Below are 16,692 nucleotides of genomic sequence, written 5' to 3' on the forward strand. Positions count from 1 at the left end.
CAGCACGGCGTTCCCTATTACCATCCTGAACCCACCGATTCCATATTCTGCTAACAGTCATAGGATCTCGACCAACGCGAGCAGCAATGTCACGATACGATTAACCGCAATCGCGATAGCCTACAATCCGACCTTTACCAAAGTCGGAAACGTGATGGTTCGCATTTCCCCTCCTTACACGAGGCGTCACAACAACGTTTCACCAGGCAACGCCGGTCAACTTCTTTTTGTGTATGAGAAATCGGTTGGAAACTTTCCTCATGTCAGCACGTTGTAGGGGTCGTCACCGGCGCCAACCTTGTGTTATTGCTCTGAAAAGCTAATCATTTGCATATCACAGCATCTCCTTCCTGTCGGTTAAATTTCGCGTCTGTAGCACGTCAACTTCGTGGTGTAGCAATTTTATTGGCCAGTAGTGTATCAACAGGATAACGCAAGACCGCTTATTGCCCTACCTCTTCTAACCTACTTCGATATAGACGTTGTTCGACTGTTTTCCTGGCTGGCATGTCCCATAGATCTCTCGCCCAGAGAAAATGGTTAGTCAGGATTGCATGCGACCAATTGCCAGCAATGCAATTGATGAACTCTGGCATAGAGAGTGAATCAGCATGGAATGAAGTACCTGGTTTTGTGTTGATAGCTCAGTTCTATTCGATGCGCAACCGTGTTAGAGCCCTTGTTGGTGCCAGATGTGGCAGGTCTGTGTACTAATTTTCACACGATGTATACTATGAAACGCGTCAGACTGTAGCCAGCCACGTGTTTCATTCTCCTTTTTGTCAGCACATTTAATCCCTCGATAAGATAGCTCTAATTAATCAATAAATTTCGATGTACAACCAAAAGGTCGGTATTATCCGTGCGACTGGGTGATGATTGCAGAGAATTTAATCTCTCTCAATTCTAAAGTGCTGGTTCAATTCATTCTGGTACTTAACGGAGAGTGAAAACATGGCTCTTTCTACTTCTTCTAGCGTTGGACTGCCTTCAGTAGGCTGACTGGAGGCGCCGCCTAGTAGCGCCGGCCAAATACAGACGTCTCTACGAACGACAGACCACCCACGTAAATGGTGAATCCCTTGGGATAACATCGCAATATTTTTCAGTAAGCATGGGGCGCCTCCACAGGCGAGTTCTTTGTCTAGTGGCGAGAGTCGCCTTGAACATAAACATTGAGAAGACAAAGTTACAGAAAGTTTTCGGTGGGACGCCGTTTGATAGGTCGAAACTCGGAATCTTTGGCAACGGCGCTGTGTCATAGGACGGCTCGGCAAGTTGCTTGAAAGAGGCGTTCGGATAGGCCGGGGTTTGGAATCTTCCAAAAGAATCGACGCTGAACGTTCCAGAACAAAACTGTTGGGAGCTTTCGGATTGGTGAAAATCAAGAACGCGGTCTCAGATTGGTCAAAATGGCAGTTTTGATTGGCTTGCTCCGAGAAGGTGCAGAAGAGTAAAGTATCAAACACTTCCTCGCCGAGAGTTGTGGTAAGCACTTCCTCGTCAGGAGCCCCAGTAGGTGGACGCGGTCGTCGAGAAGCCCAGAACAGCATTCTTCACCGCGAGAGGAGGAGGCAATTCACGACGCGGAGGGGGCGAGCCATGCTGGCGTCATATCCTGCCTGCCACCTCAGCACACCTCGTCACGCGCAAATAACGCAAGTGTCGCAGCCACGGCGTGCGGAATGATAGGTGCGTTGGTTCAGATTGATCAGTCACTGCGTGGGGACCTTTCGGCCATGATTTTACTCTCTGGGGTTCTATTTCTCTTTACTCACTAACCTTCCTATGCTGTAATCACCAACACTTCAATTCCGCGATCAGTTAACATGATTTCTTGTTCGTCCAGTCCATTTTATGAGAGCTTTACCAGTCTTTTCCCTTCGAAGTTCCACTGTTATCACACGCTCATATTTGTATACGGACGCATTCTCCCATGATGAGTATTTAACCCTTGTTTGTTCTGAGCAGTCATTGAAGTCATAACAATACATACCTAATTTGTAACCTTTGTTTCATTACAATAGCTGATACTTCCCATCGCTACTTAGTAATTGTTATTGTTTAATCGGGGCACACAACTACAGTTCAAATGTTAGGGCGAACCGTTACTTCAGTTTCCGAGAGGACACTTCCCTTAGATACAACTGGACCGCCGGCCGGGGTGGCCGAGCGGTTCTAGGCGCTACAGTCTGGAACCGCGCGACCGCTACGGTCGCAGGTTCGAATCCTGCCTCGGGCATGGATGTGTGTGATATCCTTAGGTTAGTTAGGTTTAAGTAGTTCTAAGTTCTAGGGGACTGATGACCTCAGAAGTTAAGTCCCATAGTGCTCAGAGCCATTTGAACCATTTTAACAACTGGACCGTAGTGGGGGACACGTAGAGAGGCGACAGATACTCAGTTCATTCCAGTAGCAAAACAAGTCGACTATAGCTTCACCCCAGAGCAGCCCTGCAAGCCCCGTATCTTGTACACACTGAATAATGTTTCCTTCCTAGTACGTCGTATATTCACAATAAATTTGCTATCCTTTCTGACTTTGATACTTTATTGGCCAGCATTGTCCACTGAACAGGGTCTTTTTTTCTTTCGAAAGTCATTCAACTCCATTCCCAAACTGTGCGGCAGTGGTACGGCAATCGTGTTAATGTTATAGAGAGAATTCAGTCGTAGTTGCAAAAAATGTGGGATTTATTAATTATTCATTTGCGACGCGTTTCGGCTGTATTGAAAAGCATCTTCACATAATCTAGGAAAATTACAAAACCCATTACAAATATGGTGACCATATACAAAAAATTCTAAAACAACAAAACAACGTAAAAATAGTTTAACCTTATAACATATAAGTTGGCAACGGCCTTGCCGCAGTGGATACACCGGTTCCCGTCAGATCACCGAAGTTAAGCGCTGTCGGGCGTGGCCGGCACCTGGATGGGTGACCATCCGGGCCGCCATGTGCTGTTGCCATTTTTCGGGGTGCACTCAGCCTCGTGATGCCAATTGAGGAGCTAGTCGACCGAATAGTAGCGACTCCGGTCAAAGAAAACCATTGTAACGACCGGGAGAGCGGTGTGCTGACCACACGCCCCTCCTATCCGCATCCTCAGAGAGGATGACACGGCGGTCGGATGGTCCCGATGGTCCACTTGTGGCCTGATGACGGAGTGCTAATAACATATAAGTTACAGGTCCTAAATTGCGTCTGATTTGGGGGGGGGGGAGGATGGTAACTGAAGAGTGCACCAGCTCTCATAGTATGAAATATAAAGTTTAACACTTACCGAACTGTGGGTAAATAATTATCTCATGACATGAGGAGTCAAACGCATAAAATTACATCCAAGTGCATGTATAACGCCAAAATAAGCAACAATACCGGTGGCCACAATTTGTACCCAAAACAAGAACGACATAGGTCGTATACAACATTAGCAATAGCCATAAAAAAAAGACACAGGCAAAAGGTTTACAGTAATGTGGTAACACAGCAGAATCCGATACAGATAAAATAGGACTCTGATATGGTAAAATTTATTAGGACTTTTCTAAAAGAAATACATGTTCTGTCAACCGCATAAAAAACCGTCATTTGGAGATGACGCCCCTTAAACACAAAATAGGGCCTGTTTACATCTGTTATATATGCACAACGTAATGTCGTTCTTGTTGTAGGTACAAACTGCGACCATCAGCATTGTTCCGTATTTTAGCGTTATACACGCACTTGGCGCAATCTTTCCTGGTTAAATGTTATGCGTTTTATTCGTCATTTCATGAGATGAGTATCTATCTATAGTTCGGTAAGTGTTAAATTTTGTACTAGCCATTAAAAATGCTACACCACGAAGATGACGTGCTGCAGACGCGAAATTTAACCGACAGGAAGAATATGCTGTGATATGCAAATGATTAGCTTTTCAGAGCATTCACACAAGGTTGGCACCAGTGGCGACACCTACAACGTGCTGACATGAGCAAAGTTTCCAACCGGTTTCTCATACACAAACAGCAGTTGACCGGCGTTGCCTGGTGAAACGTTGTTGTGATGCCTCGTGTAAGGAGGAGAAATGCATACCATCACGTTTCCGACTTTGATAAGCGTCGGATTGTAGCCTATCGCGATTACGGTTCATCGTATCGCGACACTGCTGCTCGCGTTGGTCGAGATCCAATGACTGTTAGCAGAATATGGAATCGGTGGGTTCAGGATGGTAATACGGAACGCCGTGCTGGATCCCAACGGCCTCGTATCACTAGCAGTGATATGCATCCGTGTTTGGCGACATCGCGGTGAACGCACATTGGAAGCGTGTATTCGTCATCGGCATACTGGCGTATCACCCGGCGTGATGGTATGGGGTGCCATTGGTTACACGTGTCGGTCACCTCATGTTCGCATTGACGGCACTTTGAACAGTGGACGTTACATTTCAGATGTGTTACGACCCGTGGCTCTACCCTTCATTCGATCCCTGCGAAACCCTACATTTCAACTGGATAATGCACGACCTCATGTTGCAGGTCCCGTAAGGGCCTTTCTGGATACAGAAAATGTTCGACTGCTGCCCTGGCCAGCACATTCTCCAGATCTCTCACCAACTGAAGACGTGTGGTCAATGGTGGCCGAGCGAGCAACTGGCTCGTCACAATATGCCAGTCACTACTCTTGATGAACTGTGGTATCGTGTTGAAGCTGCAGGGGCAGCTGTACCTGTACACGCCATCCAAGCTCTGTTTGACTCAATGCCCAGGCGTGTCAAGGCCGTTATTACGGGCAGAGGTGGTTGTTCTGGGTACTGATTTCTCAGGATCTATGCACCCAAGTCGCGTGAAAATGTAATAACATGTCAGTTCTAGTATAATATATTTGTCCAATGAATATCCGTTTATCATCTGCATTTCTTCTTGGTGTAGCAATTTTAATGGCCGGTAGTGTATTTCATACTACAGGAGCAAGTACAGTCTTTGATTACCAACCCCGCCCCCTCCCCACCCCCCCTCCAAATGCAATTAAGGACTTGCAACTTCTGTGGTGCAGGTCTGAAGAATTTTTACGTGGTTTTGATGTTTTAGAATTTTTGTATATGGTCATTATATTTGTATTGGGTGTTGTTATTTTCCAAGGTTGTTTGAAGATGCCTTTCACTACAGGCGAAACGCGTCGCAATGAAGAACTAATCCATATTTATTGCAACCACGACTTAATTCCCTCCCTCTCCCCCTTTTCTTTTACTCAATCCAGCCGTCATATTCATGTATCTCACACTCTATGAAATTTTCCCTGCTTGTGATCTACAAAAAATGCCCCTCCCCCCACTTTTTCTTTCTATTTTTCTTATTTGTTATTAATTTGACACTATTGTAGGTACTAAAAATCTCGACATTCGTCAGCCTCAAACCCAATTGATGGACGACAGGAGAGTCGCTGTTCCTACGACTGCCTCATCTGAGCAGCAAACGCCACATCGATCCGAGGAACAAGCCGCGAAGGCTGTCACGCGAAGCCGCGGTTGTGGCTCCGGAGATATCGACGCGGCGCGACGCAAAAAACGCAGCCGAGTCCGGCGGCGTGGCGCGGCTCCCTTTTCGGGACAAACGACCTTCACGCGGTGGGGCGCTCGAGTGTTGAGTATTTCGCGCCAAGTGAATAGTCGAGCCGTAAAGCCGCCCGCGCACGGCACGTGTCTTTCATCCTGAAGCACGACAAACGCACCCCATCCCGGTTGGTGCACGCTCAGGAACGAATCTACACATCACACGGAGCGTATTGCTCAACGCGTTTTGCTACCGCTTTTCTCTCACCAGCGGTAGTCGTCGGCTGCATATGGCACGCAAATCACACAGTTTGATTCCGAAAATGGACACGCCCAAAACTGGAACGTAACCTCTATTAAAACGCCCATCTGCTCCCTTTTATGTATGTAGAGGGTAGCGGCGAGTGAAAATTTGTACCAACGTCGGGAATCGAGCCCGGGTCTTCTGCTTACTAGGCAGGTGCGTTAGCCTTGAAGTTACCTTGACACAGCGGTTCACACAACTGCACGGATTACACTGTCACTCCTCCCTCCTTGGTCCAAGTTCTCACTGCCGCCCCAGTCTACTTTAAATTCCCCCTTAAACAGAATTCCCGGAGCTCTCCGCGTTCTGGAATAGCACCTAAACATCGAACGTAAATGGGGGATCCAGCCTGAAACCCAGGTGCAGGTGCTTATGCAAATGAAATGACACAATTTCAGAAACTTTACTGGTCTCATACAGATACGATTTTAAATAAAATATGATTTTATCTACATTAACACAATCGTATTTACATAACATATAATTTTACACAAACTCATATCTGTATGACTTTTGCACAAAAGAGCGAGTTTCCTAAAGAATTAATTCGCTTATTGTACTTGCTTTTTTTACTTTACATGTGGCAAGGGCCTTATCGACCATACGCCTGCTCTATGAGCCTCTTCCACTTCTGCCTGTTCAGTGCGCTGTTTGTCCAGTTGCTGTTGATGTTCATTCTAGTTGTGTCCTCCCGAATGTTATCCCGTCATCTGATTCTGGGTCTCCCTCTTCCTCTCGTTCCATCTAGTGTTCTGCTGAATGCCATTCTAGGTAGTCTATTCTCTGTTATTCTTGCTATATGACCTGCCCAATTCAACCTTCTCTTCTTGAGCACTTCGACGATGTTACGATGTTTCCTCTTAATTTTTCATTTCTCCATTCCATGTTATTTTCGTCGTATACAAGTCCAAAAATTTTCCTTAGTACTTGTATTTCGAATATTGACAGTTTTTCTTCATCTTTATTTCTAAATATTAATGTTTCACATCCATATAACATCCCAGGTATAATGGTCGATTGATATAAGCGGATTTTGAAGTTACTGCTAAGTGATCTTTTTCTTAGAATTTTGATGAAACTAAAAAGTGTCTTGTTTGCTGTTGATAAATGGGCATCTATTTCTATATCTGTTCTGTTGTTATTACTAAAAAGACTTCCTAGGTACTTGAAGTGGTCAACAGTCTTGAAATTGAATCCATCTACAGTCAGAGGTGCTTATTTTCTTCTTAAATATGGGGAACACAGTTGTAGTTTCTGTCTCCCAAATTATTTCTATTAACGCCTGTATTTCTAATTCCAGTTGTGGGCCTCCATTCTTTAATAACTCAGCGTGTATCTTGTCCTCGCCACAAGCCTTGTTATTCTTTAATTTCTTTATTGCTTGCTGTATTTCATTTACTGAAGGGGTTAGTAACAGTATCAGCTGTATTAATTGTATCAGATTCTTCCAGTTTAAAGTAAGAGTGTGGGTCATTGCAGTTGAGAAATTGTGAAAAGCATGTCTTTCATCTTTTTTGTATGTCACTTTTGTTGGTCAATATTTTCCCATACTGATCCTTTATAAACTGTTCCCTTTTATTGAATTTACCAAAGGATTGTTTTTATATTATTGTACGCAACATCGAATTTGGCTCTGTGGTTTATCGAAAAGTTGGACCTCTAGGGGCTGACAGAAAACAGTATTAAAATGTCTAAGCAATGGACTGGATGTGATATCACTAGTTCTGGAGGAGCTCGAGCCCAGTAACAAACAATGTAGAGATAGAAGATATTTCATTACGAAGACAGTGCTGCGCTAGAGCAGCCGCAGAATTTTTAGCGGAGTCCCAACAAAAAACACTGGAAAATGTTTGCTTGAAAATCGTATCAAAGAAAAACAAATTAAGGCAGGAATCTTTCGCACTGCCTCTAACATGGAAAAGACAACCAATCTTTCAACGACTTAGAATCAATGGAGTAAATATTGGCCGATTATTCTGCACAGATGTGTGACAGTATCATTAGCCATATCAGTGCAGAAATGAGAAAACGTATTCTACAGGAAATAACACAAGCGGACGATACGTTTGCGATCTTTATCGACGATTTAAGCTTTTTTGCTTTAAGCAAAAAATCAACTCTAATTTTGTTCATTACAGTTTGCCTTTCACAACTGACTATCTAATCCCTTGTAAATTTATCAAGACAGTGCCAGTGTCTTATTCTGATTGTGAAACAGGTTTTTTCAAATTAATATGATCATTATTGACGGTAGAGCCTCTCTGTTAACAAAAACTGTATCTGCACTATTTCTTAAGTTGCAGTCACTGACTCATATGGACTCTACTGAGTATGTGCAATCTTGGCTGCTTCGTGGAGAGCACTCCGCTATGGACACCAACAGCAAGGGAAGAGAGAGAGAGAGAGAGAGAGAGAGAGAGAGAGAGAGAGGAGGGGTATACAACAACAACCTTTCAAAGATTTGGAAAGTTTTATAAACTGTACGTTAAAGCTTTCCCGTTTATAGTTCGAACTTACGTGTGTTCACCTTACTGTAATTCCTTTTTTGTAGCAAGTGGTAAATTGACAAATAATATTTAACTAATTAATAAAGCATGTAATAAAAGATTGTTGGTGCACATGGGAGTTTTTTTACCAGCACAAATTTTGTATTCACACCTTTAAAGCGCTCAGAAAAGCGCTGAAATAACTTTTTAAGGACTCTAAATTTCAAGAACCCCAGCCAGAAGGTCACGATACCGCAACCTCTATTTTAACAAATCAAGCACGGCACATAACCATACACAATATGCATAAAATGAGTGATGCATTGAGGCATCCCACAATCTGGAAAGATTTCCGAATGAATGAATAGATACATAGTGAATTACTAGCCAATCAGACAGTGATGTATAGATGAATCTTCCAATTCATTGATCCGTACACTCTGACACATTCACAAAATCGAACAAGCTCACTCCTGAACGGAGACTTTCATCTTCTTAACACTGTTTCTAACATAACAGACATCTACTGAAGTAATAAGAAAGTCCCAGGATATTTCAGAAAAGGAAACTGAATTAAAAAATATATGTGATAAGCTGTACGCGATACAGTAACCTTCCACTACACTACATCCATATCTCTGAACGTACGACGATCTGAAGGCTTTAACCAACGCCGCGTGGGTTTAGCCGAGCGGTCTAAGGCGCTACAGTCATAGACTGTGCGGCTGGTCCCGGCGGAGGTTCGAGTCCTCCCTCTGGCGGGGGTGTGTGTGTTTGTCCTTAGGATAATTTAAGTTAAGTAGTGTGTAAGCTTAGGGACTGTTGACCTTAGCAGTTAAGTCCCATGAGATTTCACACGCATTTGAACTTTAACCAACGGAACGTCGTTAGTTTACCGTTACAACAAACGGTATCGAATAGTATTCGGTTTTAATCAATCTTCAGCGCATCTGTGCCATGAACGACGTGCTTTCGTAGCACGGAACTTATAATATGGAAAGCCTTTAACCACCGATGTTTTTTCCTGTCATTTTGCTACATCAGATTGTAACAGAAACAACGCGTTTTCGAACGACCCACAACGTGCTAGAGCATTGAAACAGTGTGCATTCGTAGCATTTAAGTTTAATACGTTAAAACCACTGAATACGGGATAACACCAATCCTACAAGGCGTCTCCGACGTTGTGCTTATGGCGTAAAAGCGATCTTGCGTCTCACTGGCAGTTTTCCTCTCCATAAAGCAAAAATCTGACTTGCGTGATGTTCCCTCTCACGCTTGGGAATGCTCCGCAGCGTGAAATTTCCCGTTCTCTCGTCACAAAATTCGATCAGCCTTCGTCCATATTCAGACGCTTTGCAGCATATAAATAACAGCGACGCGTAATACTGAAGGGGGTTAGTCAGGGGGTCATATTCTATAGGAGCAAGGTTCAGATGTGGGTGCTGTCATCCTCAGTTTCACGTGGTTTCGCAGAACCAATACAGGAAAGGGCCTCGACCTATTCCCTCTCTATATCAATCTACTTAACTCGTGTACGCGACTAGAACTTCCAACAACATTTGTTTCCATCACGGGAAAAACCAGTCACCTCTACAGAATACGCCCCGGAGACTTCTCATCCAATTATCGAAACCTGTAAGGCTCAGTGAAACAGAGAACCGGCTAACGAGCGAGAAGAACTTGCTGTTTCCCCCGCGGTTGGCCGTGTACTGGGCAAATAGAGCGCGGGAGGACCTTACAGATCCACTTGTCGAATGGCGCTCGTTGCTAGTGAGTCACTTGATGTGCAGTGAACGTAAGTAATAGTTGCGATGACGACCTAGTGTTCCTTTTACTAACAGTCTCTCTGAGACAGCGAACAAAGAGTTAATATCATATTATTAGTAAATGACTTGTTCGTGGTGAATTTCGCCATCTTTTCAACGAACTCTAGCACCGTTTCTTCAGTTATTTTAAAATGTCTTGTCAGCAATTCGAAACCGGGGCCAACGAGATACCCGGGTCCCGCAACCAACTTGTGTCGTCACACCAGTAGGCTTGTCCGCAACTCTTCGCGAACGGTAAGCTCCGTGCAGGGCACACGGGAAATCAGTATTAAATTGAAAAGGTCTTAATTTTGTCGCGTGCTATCGACAACTTGCATGTATTTCAACACGCAGTCAAGAATCATTAATTTTGTCTGAAATAGTTACTCGCGCTCCGCCAGTCACAGCTGCTGCCACTCTTAAGACATGCAGTGTCACGTGCTGTGTCGTACGCGGGACCATCTTTCTTTCTCGTAGGCCTCGTTCGAAACGTAATGCAAGCTCACTGAACCGTGTACCGTGCGCCACCAATCCTTGCAACTTCATCTCTACTACCGATCCTTCTCAGCTTGTGATCGTTGGCCGCTTCTGACGAAACGAACTTCCGGGTTCCTAGGCAGTGGTGCCCGCTGAGCAACGAGTATTTAAGGAATATCTTAGGCAGTACAAAGGAGAGCCGACAGGACGAGGTAGCGCGAATGTGGTGTGGGACCTTGGCTGTCCTCTGCATGTTGAAGTCGGCAGTGGGCCTGTGGCCGTTACGAAAGGGGCAGGGTATGTTGTCATCCTCCCGACATGTCCTGCCGTCTCTGCTCTATTATATGGTGCTGGGCACAGCTTCATAAGAAAGCCGGCACTGTAACTACTTTGATGCAGAGTAACTGGCTGTAATGACGAAAAAAATCCTGCCGCGCGGGATTAGCCGAGCGGTCTCAGGCGCTGCAGTCGTGGACTGTGCAACTGGTCCCGGCGGAGGTTCGAGTCCTCCCTCGGGCATGGGTGTTGTAAGGTGTCAGGCAAATCCAACACCTTCCATGAAAACCCTGACATGATAAGCAAATCCAGTAGTATGTCACATAGCTCCGAATAAATCGTGACATTAAATTAAGCAAAGTAATACGAGTAACGAGTGAGCAAATGGAATACCACAGACTAACACAAGAATGCCTAAATGCATGTCATACCTTCCCACCGTGAGACAGACGCAGTTCCGAGGGGAGAAGCGAGAACAGAAGCCAAGAGCAGAACCGTGTTAAGCGAGAAGGCCCTACGATAAGGGACGGACACCCACGTTGCCAGCTAACCGCTAGGACCACCCCAGACGCAAGTTTTAGCGTGAGACTTTTTCGCGTCTCTGTTACGTAAGGACCACCCCCCAGCCCATGTTAAAAGCTAGAGCCCTCCAGAAGAACAGTATAGATCTTATGATAACACAAAAAGGGCCACCCCAGCCGCATGTTTTAGCGTGAGACTTTTTCGCGTCTCTGTTACGCTAGGACCACCCCCCAGCCCATGTTAAAAGATAGAGCCCTCCAGAAGAACAGTATAGATCTTACGATAAAACTAAAGGACCACACCAGCTGCAAGTTTTAGAGTGAGACTTTTTCGCGTCTCTGTTACGTTGCAAACTTTAAAAACATTGCCCCACCGCGAAAACTATAACGTTTCTCATTGGATAGACAGAATTTCTGTAGGCGGAGCTTAAGGTTAACATTGAGAGCCTGATTGGTCAGATGAAAACACAGCCAGATAGTTTTTTTTAAACCAACTTCGGTAAATTGTAGTAAGGAGAAGTTAGGAGAGGAGTTGCTTCCGAGACGGCGAGGTGAGCGGAGCTGCGCCGGCCGCCGCCCCCTGACGAACACCCACAAGGTAATGAACGCGCACGATGCCGCGTTTTTGAGCGCATAATGCTTCACTCAGAACTGCAGAAGTCTCATCTGTCACATCCCCTTTTTACGTAATACTAGTGTCGATCGTCAATTAAAGGTCATGGTGTTCACATTTGCCACTTGAAGTAAAAATCTGAAACGCGATGATTTTTCTGTTATATAGTTATTGAGAAGCCACATTAGCCACTGTAATTTATGACAAGTTAGATAAGTAATTAAAGATAATTGAGGGTCACTGTAGACCATTTTGATAGTTTTCTCTTTTGTGAAACTTAATTTAAACCTAGATTATAGATGTGATATGGCATAGGTCATCCTTCGATCCATTGTAGAACTTGGAAACCCATTCAGGGAATATTCGTTCACATTTTTGTTGAACGCAGTTGGTTTTTATCATCCTGTATTAAAACATTTCCTTTTATCAATAGTGCAATTTATAAATAATGTTTTGTGAGTAGAATAAAATTTCCAATGGTAAACTTAACTGCTTTTTCGACGTTATTTGACAGCTAAGTAAAAATAGGAAAGCCTTGAACCCCTTCCACTAAATTTAGTTAGCATTAAGATTCTTTTACAGGGAGTGCAGTGGAGCTGACGCTGAAATCATTAAGAATTTGGTTATATCATCGCTAGTCTCACTGAACTCTTCTGAATTCTACATGTCATGTGTGGTCTGGCGTCTCCTTACCAGCAACAGGTCCCAGGTTCAAACTAGTCAATTCCCTAAAAAACACGCTCAGAGCGTCGTTGCGCGAAAGTGGTAGCGAGACACGATATAGAACAAACAGACACCACGCAGAATGTTAGAGTGTGTGTGTTTGTCCTTAGGATAATTTAGGTTAAGTAGTGTGTAAGCTTAGGGACTGATGACCTTAGCAGTTAAGTCCTATAAGATTTCACACACATTTGAACATTTTTGAAAAAGTTCTTGGTTCAAGTTCACCATTCTCCTTGTGTGGACTTGAAGGTTTTGTAGTCGTCGTCCGTTAAGTGGAGACTGCTGCACCGTTTCTGTCTTCATCCACCCACCTTCCACATTATTATTATTAGTATAATTATTGGAAGGATGCCTGCAAGCATCGTCAGTCTTGCTGGTATTCATTTGCAGCTCTGGTAGAGCGATTAGCTTATTTGTATTTTGGTTGCCTCTCTGTGTTATTTGTTGAACCAGTGGTTTTTGTTATTACACACATCAGAAAAAGTTTTGCATCACCTCACTTCCGTGCGTTCCGGAACCAGTACAGAAAATTGGAATAGAGATCAATATAAACATCATTTCTGACCTTTTTTTTTGCTCATGAAAACCACACATTGCATGTTGTACCACCATACAGCGAGACCTTCAGAGGTTGTGCTCCAGATTGCTGTACACACCGTTACCTCTAATACCCAGTAGCACGTCCTCTTGCACTGATGCATGCCTGTATTCGTCGTGGCATACTATCCACATCAAGGCACTGTTGCTCCAAATTCTCCCACTCCTCAACGGCGATTCGGCATAGAACCCTCAGAGTCGTTGGTGGGTCACGTCGTCCATAGACAGCCCTTTTTAATCTATTCCACGCATGTTCAATAGCCGGCCGGAGTGGCCGAGCGGTTCTAGGCGTTACAGTCTGGAACCGCGCGACCGCTACGGTCGCAGGTTCGAATCCTGCCTCGGGCATGGATGTGTGTGATGTCCTTAGGTTAGTTAGGTTTAAGTAGTTCTAAGTTCTAGGGGACTGATGACCTGAGAACTTAAGTCCCATAGTGCTCAGAACCATTTAAACCATTTGAACCAAGTTCAATAGGGTTCATGTCTGGAGAAAATGCTGTCCAATGTCTGTAGTCGAGCGATGTTGTTATCCTGAAGGAAGTCATTCACAAGACGCGAATTCGTGAAGACGAATGCCTCGCCAATATGCTGCCGATATGGTTGCACTATCGGTCGGAGGATGGCTCTCACGTATCGTGCAGCCGTTACGGCGCCTGCCATGTCCACCAGCGGTATACTTCGACCCCACACAATGCCACCCCGAAACAGCAGGGAACTTCCACCTTGCTGCACTCGCAGGGCAGTAAGTCTAAGGCGTTCAGCCTGACCGGGTTGCCTCCAAACATGTCTCCGACGATTGTCTGGTTGAAGGCATATGCGACACTCATCGGTGAAGAGAACGTGATGCCAATCCTGAGCGGTCCCTTCGTTATGTTGTTGGGCCCATCTGTACCGTGCTGCATGGTGTCATGGTTGCATAGATGGTCCTCTTCATGGACGTCGCATCATGCAGCCTATTGCGCATAGTTTGAGTCGTAACCTGGCGTCCTGTGGCTGCACGAAAAGCATTATTCAATATGGTGGCGTTGCTGTCAGGGGTTTTCCGTGCCATAATCCGTAGGTAGCGGTCATCCACTGCAGTAGTAGCTCTTGGGTGGCCTGAGCGAGGCATGTCATCGACAGTTCCTGTCTCTTTGTATCTCCTCCATGTCCGAACAACATCGCTTTGGTTCACTCCGAGACGCCTGGACACTTCCCTTGTTGAGAGCCCTTCCTGTCACAAAGTAACAATGTGGACGCTATCGAACCGCGGTATTGACTGTCTAGGCATGGTTGAACTACAGACAATACGAGTCGTATACCTCCTTCCTGGTGGAATGACTGGATCTGATCGGCTGTCGGACCCCTCCGTCTAATAGGCGCTGCTCGTGCATGGTTGTTTCCATCTTTGGTCGGGTTTAGTGACGTATCTGAACAGTCAAATCGACTGTGTCTGTGATACAATATCCACAGTCGACGTCTATCTTCAGGAGTTCTGGGAACTGGGGTGATGTAAAGCTTTTTTTTGATGTGTGTATTATTTGTCGTGTCTTGTGCGAATTACTATTAGCTATTAGAGTCAGTGTTTCAGACCCATCTCGTTTTGTAAATGTGTTGTATGATGTTTAATGGAACCTACTGGCAAATTAGCATAATGCATTGAGCACAACAAATGCGGTGATATTAGCACGCAACTTGTCCATGTTCAGAAGATGTGGTAAAATTCTGGCGTAATTATTCCTGGGTCTTGACGCTGCTGTCGTATGTCAAACTTAAGCAAATTATGTCAAACCATAGAAAATTTGATTTTTATATTTTTGGGCTGCACATAATAACATACCTAACACTAACAAGAAGCGCTGAGCAAAAACAAGGGGGGATGGACCAATAAGAGAAAAGCATCGCAAGAAGGAAGTTTCAAATCGAAAGTTTTTTAACGTAATTTTACATAAACAGAGTTTTATGAATTTTGTCCACCGATCTTGTGATGGATGCTCACTCCTTGAGCCGCAACAGTACTTGCTTTGGGAAGCATGCAGAGTTTTATGAATTTTGTCCCCCGATCTTGTGATGGATGCTCACTCCTTGAGTCGCAACAGTACTTGCTTTGGGAAGCATGCGGTCCACTGGGCGCGGGTTGGACACCTCTAGTCTATTCCATCACCGATGTTATTCGATCTGTACATAGAAGAAGGTGTGGAGAAGCAAGGGTGTGAATTCCTAAGGGACCAAACTACATAGGTCCCTAGACTTACACACTACTTAAACTAACTTATGCTAAGAAAAACACAGACACCAATGCCCGAGGGAAGACTCGAACCTCCGGCGGGAGGTGCCACGCAGTCCTTGACAGGACGCCTCAAACCGCGCGGCCGCTCCGTGCGGCTGGAGATACAAGGATGAATTAGAAAACGAGTTATAGTTCAGGGAGAACAAACAAAAACTTTGTGTTTTGCAGCTTCTGTTATACTTCTGTATGAAGGCTAAGAACTCGAAAGAGCAGTTGAAAGGAATGGAGTGCAAAATGTGGTTAAAAGATGAACATTATCAAAGGACAAACGATGATAACGGAATGTAATCGAATTAAATGAGGTGATGCTGAGACACCAAGAGTAGTACTTGGTCAGCAAAATAACTGATAGCAAGAAAAGTATTCCTGAAAAATGACGTTTATTTACATCGAATATAACAGTTGAGGCAAAAATAAAATAGAAACTTTTGAAATGTGGTGCTGCGTAAGAACGCTAAAGATTATATTAGTAGATCGAATAATGAGGAGATACTGAACCGAATTAGGAAAAAGAAATTTATGGACAACCTGACTAAATGAGGAGATCGTTCGAGTGAATACGTCCTGGGACATCAAGGATTTGTCAGTTTGGTAGAGGGTGAGGGGAGAGGGGAGGAGGGAGGGGAGGGATAAAAATTGTAGAGCGAGACCAAGGTTCCAATACAGTAAGCAAGTTCAAATGGATGTAGATTACAGTGGCTTCACAGGATAAAATATGTGTACTGCATCAAGTTCAAATGGTTCAAATGGCTCTGAGCACTATGGGACTTAACAGCTGTGGTCATCAGTCCTCTAGAACTTAGAACTACTTAAACCTAACTAACCTAAGGACATCACACACATCCATGCCCGAGGCAGGATTCGAACCTGCGACCATAGCAGTCGCACGGTTCCGGACTGCGCGCCTAGAACCGCGAGACCACTGCATCAAGTCTTAGCACTGAAGACCACAACAAAAACGCTATATATCATCTAAGTACGCATTTACTCATAATATAATGGCTATTTCCTTCAGACTAGTGTCTATTTCTTTCCAGGTTGCCACCTTTTACGACACATTTTCGCCTTCTGAATGGCTT

The 16,692-nt window shown here is 44.5% G+C and overlaps 1 pseudogene; it reads left to right on the forward strand.

The window, feature by feature from the left end:
* Positions 1-2,854: 2,854 nt before the first annotated feature.
* Positions 2,855-2,972, forward strand: LOC124727205 (annotated as a pseudogene).
* The last annotated feature ends 13,720 nt before the right edge of the window (positions 2,973-16,692 follow it).

The sequence above is a fragment of the Schistocerca piceifrons genome, chromosome 1 (genome assembly GCF_021461385.2).
Source record: "Schistocerca piceifrons isolate TAMUIC-IGC-003096 chromosome 1, iqSchPice1.1, whole genome shotgun sequence".
NCBI lineage: Eukaryota > Metazoa > Arthropoda > Insecta > Orthoptera > Acrididae > Schistocerca > Schistocerca piceifrons.